The 4,826-nt window shown below is 37.3% G+C and overlaps 1 pseudogene; it reads right to left on the bottom strand.

Moving 5' to 3' along the window:
- Positions 1 to 298: 298 nt before the first annotated feature.
- On the bottom strand, positions 299 to 3,555 carry LOC104098080 (potassium transporter 26-like; annotated as a pseudogene).
- Between the last annotated feature and the right edge of the window lie 1,271 nt (positions 3,556 to 4,826).

Below are 4,826 nucleotides of genomic sequence, written 5' to 3' on the forward strand. Positions count from 1 at the left end.
TTTGCTAAGTCTCGCAGGATATGACCAGATAGTGTGTCTATAGGATCACACATTTAGAAATTACCTATGTGAGTGTGAAGTGTAAGCCGCTTCAAGGGGAATGAAAGTAAAGGCCCATTTTCTAAGGACTCATGAAACCAGGCGGTGTTCATGGCTGAAACGAATACAACCGTGAGAACCATAGATGGTTAAGGATTGATTGTGTGACTTATGTTGTCTAGGTATACAATAAAGCTCGACGGTTCAAAGATATCAAATCTACCGATTGACCGAGTATATCCGATATAAGTTCACTACGGAAAGTTCAAAGGGAACTTACTTATACAGATTTATTACATTATTTTCCCAGGTTTTTAGATTTCATAAAGCATACCAACTTGAAGTGTTTTATCGGGTGGAATTTGAAGCATGGAAAAGGCTGCCCTGCTATTATTCTGAAGAAAACTGTACAAGTAGTCTATAGTGTAGCGGGCAAACCAACCTTTATTTGCTTTGAGAATGGTTCTTCCTAACACAAAAACTGTTCCTCTGTCAGCAGCTGCATCTATCTTTTGTTTTTCGGTAGTAGACTCAGCTTGGTCTTGGAGTTTTGTGATCATCAAAGTAACAAAGTCATCTCCTTCCATGCTCTGAGAATCCTTATATCCAAACTGAATCAAACACCGATAGACCCCATCAACTGATCCCAGCTTCCCCACATTGAAACGTTCCTCTAGCAGGACAGTTTTAACGGGAAGAGTTGTAACAGTGACAATTACCATGACTTGTCGAACAGAATTTGTGTGCTGAATATAGTGCCGGATAATGGGTGGAATGCCATTGACGAGATGGGTGAAAAAGAAGCAAATTCCTGGCGCTCTATAGCTTGATAGCATTTGGTTCAGCTCAGGTAAACTCATCTTTCTATCTGCTTCGTACTCATTTTTCTTACTCCTTCCATATGTCCAAGATAACATGATGGTCAAGAAGAAAGCAGAAATAGCAAATGGTACCCAGCCTCCTTGTGGTATTTTATTGAGTAACGATGTCATGAAACAACCTTCAATTATTGTATAGGGAAAGAAAAATCCCAAAATGAGAATGATATTTGTCTTCCATATGAGTAGCATCACCAATGTTGTCAAGAATGTAGTTATGATCATGACCCAAATTACCACCACCCCTGTATTTGAAGTAGGAAAAGTTAGTAACATATTATTCGGACTGATAGCATAAAAGATTTTTTGTACTAATAATCTAGTTATTATTTACCATTTTTATCAATCCATGCTTGCTATAGAAAGTTACCTATCATTGGTTATTAACTAACCTGAAGATAGTATTGAAAATTCGACCAGAAAATGCTTACCATAGGCATTTGCTAGTTCGACACCACCTTTAAATCCAAGAACGAGAGTAACACAAAGAATCATGAGGATGTAGTTTATTTCTGGGGAATAGATTTGTCCTTCATGCTTGGATGAAGTATGTATAATGTTCACTCGAGGGAAACATCCAAGAGCAAGTGATTGCTTTACAATGGAAAAACTTGCTGATATCATGGACTGGCTAGCAACTATGGCTGCTAGGGTCGAGATTACAAACATCGGCCAGTATACAGATTTTGGTAGGGAACTGTAATAGGGGTTGTTGATGTTTTCTGGATACCTCACCAGATAAGCTGTTTCACCAGCATAGCTGAGAACTAGGGATGGATAAACCACAAAAGAAAACGCCAACTGCAAGACTCATTGCCATCAATCAGATTAACATTCGTAATGATAAGATTTTAGAGTTCTTAATTAATTTGTTCCTTAATTACCTGAATTGCTCTTTTATTGAAATGACCTAAATCAGCAAACATGGCTTCTGCTCCTGCATATCAGTTTAAAACATGCGTGTTGGAAATGAACTTCTCCTTTCTTTTATTTCAAATGCTTTTATATATTTTTGTTTTTCCTCAAAGGAGTTACAAAGTTAAACCTGTAATGCTTAGAAATACTGCACCGAGAAGATTCCAAGCTGTCTTTCCATTTCTTGAAACAAATTTCACAATATAGTGTGGAGAAAGAGCTTTAAGAACGGATGGATAGTACTTGGAAATATTGTAGATACCGACTGAAACATTGGTAGCAAACCACAATAACATTATTGGAGTAAAGCAGAAGCTAACTTTGCTTGTTCCACAACGTTGAAAAGTGAAAAGGGCAATTAGCATAATCAGAGACATGAAAACCACATGATCTGCAGCCAATAGAACTTACCGTTAAACCTTGCAATTAGGTGAGTAAATGGAAGGAAATATTATGAACTTGCGATAGAACTGTCTTCTTAAAATGATATCAATTTTACCTTGTGTTATCTTGGGAGAGAGAGATTGAATTCCTTGGAGGGCTGAGAGAACTGATATATATAGTAGAAAGCAACATTGATATAGCAAGTGTATGCACATGAGGCAGAGAAAGGAAACATAACTTGGAGACAAAAAGAAAGGCAGAATGTTACCACAAGTAGCAGGAGTGAGAGCTCCATCACCAATGACCATACAAGTTCCAAGCAAAACAACAAAAGTCAGAAAACTTTGAGCTGCAGAACTTCTCTCCAGGAACTTCTTAGTTTTTGAACACAGAGGACTTCCACTCTCGGCCTGGCTGTAATATGCCATACCCTCATCAGAATCCATCCGAACTCTGTGGAAAGTAAGTTTGCTTCGAAGATTGATATGGCGACAAAGATATGAATAGAGAGCAAAAGTACCGCCTTCTCCATGATCATTAGCATGGAGGACGATGAAGACATATTTGACTAACACGAGCAACGTTAAAGTCCAAAAGATTAGGCTGAATGTTCCAAGTAGATCATCTTCAGTTAGATTTGTCAGCGAGTAGAGGAAAAGACGTTGACCGGAGAAGTTCCTAGGTCTCCATATACAACCCCAAGAGATTGGTAAGCCAACAGCAATGTCTGCACAGCTGGATATTTCTGAGAAAAATAATCAAAATCTCAGTTTGCTCATGAATGAGTTGCAAGTCTTAAGTAGAGTTCTGTCTAACTTTGCATAACGTAGTAACATAAAATGAAGGTATTAGATTCTGTTGCTTTCAAGTTGCAATTCCTTGAACTTTATACTGGTGGAGATTTCTTTTGGAATATATCGATATATTATTTTTATAATAGTGGTGTCTGGGGAAGCTTGTGCACTCGTTGATTATTCCACTAGATACCTCGTACCTCCTACCAACATAGGTATTGTATAATTCATCCTAGCGTTTATTATCTTTACTAGGATTGCAACCTTAGTCACACATGGTTTTTACTTACTTCATTGACCAGATTCTTTGGTGTGATTTGTTGGAAGATTGAAGATGAAACAGTAAAGATTACCTTAGCTTTGGTTAAGGGAAGCTGGTAAGTCTGTATAATATTCATGTTTGTTTCCATGGAAGCTGCCACTACTGGTTCTGGTACAATTCTCCTGCTGCTGTTGTTACAAAATTCAACACGATTGCTATCTCCAATAATGATTCCATTTTCAACATCATACTTCTTTTCGCTGGAATTGTTGCTTTTTTGCATCCTTCATGATTTAAATGCAGACAGTATAGTTTAGAAGTTGTTTCATTCTTATATCATACTATATTAAAAGCCTCAAGCTGGCACTGTCCTGTTTGGTTGATCCTTCATTGATCCTCAAAATAAAATAAAGAGTATATCTAGTGCTGCTAAATTTAAAACCACAAGTTGCAGGAGACGGAGCAGGTAAATAAAGACATCATCATATATGCTTTAGCAGTAGCTCCACTTAGTTGCATACAAATTAATTTCGTCATCCCCCTTATAATTTGCAAACTGGGATATGAACCGTAATTTTTTTGTACATTATCTTGTTGACATAATCCATTTCATTTTCCTCTATATAAATTAAAGGAATGGCTGTTGATACACACTTACATATAACCAGAAACTTCTAGAGATCCTATCTCTGTTGTTGCTTTGCTGGGATGAACCTTATCTAGTTAAGTAAATCAAGCTTAATTTTCTAATGATGGTGGTGTCAAGTCCAGCGCTTGCACGTATCTTGACTAATTCGTATATGCTACCTTCTACCAGCATAAATGTCGGTAACTCTCTCAACCAAGGATTAGACCTATGAGAAGAAATCACCTACTAGTTTTTGTCTCCGATAGGATTTGAAACTGAGACCTCATGGTTCTCCCGACTTCATTGACGATCACACCCTTGGGTATAAATCAAGCTAAAAATTTTGGAGAGTAAAGTACGAGGATGGATAAAAGAGGAAGTTGATGACAACAAAAACTAGTCGAACTGTACTAAATCCTCTTATTGAAAAGTTAAGCTTGATAAATGAACAAAAGAGCATATGAACTTGTATAGAATGTTTGCTATGTTTATGTTATTTTTGACAGTAAAATTAACCAAGCACGTGAGAGTCTAGTACACGATATATACTAGAGTGTCAATGTGTGTTTGTGTAAGTACACACACATCTGTAGACTGTACACGGACGACGTAGGTATTACCGAAAGTGGCTAGTGAGAGTACTACAAGAAAACTAAGTTCTTATGGCGGTTATTTTTACATATAATGGTGGTCCTGAACCGCCGTAACACACATCAACGGCGGCTTTTGAAAGCGCCACAATCCAGTCCGCCAAAATTATATTATGGCTGTTCCAACAAAACCGCCGTAATAACATTAGAAAACCGCCATATTATAATCTGATTAATACGGTTTTTTGTGTTGCTTATTCCGAACCGCCGTAGTTGCATAAAAAATTGTAATTGACTAATTTAAGCCCCAATATGTTAAAATTGCAGTATTGCAAT

This window comes from Nicotiana tomentosiformis, chromosome 6 (assembly GCF_000390325.3).
Source record: "Nicotiana tomentosiformis chromosome 6, ASM39032v3, whole genome shotgun sequence".
NCBI lineage: Eukaryota > Viridiplantae > Streptophyta > Magnoliopsida > Solanales > Solanaceae > Nicotiana > Nicotiana tomentosiformis.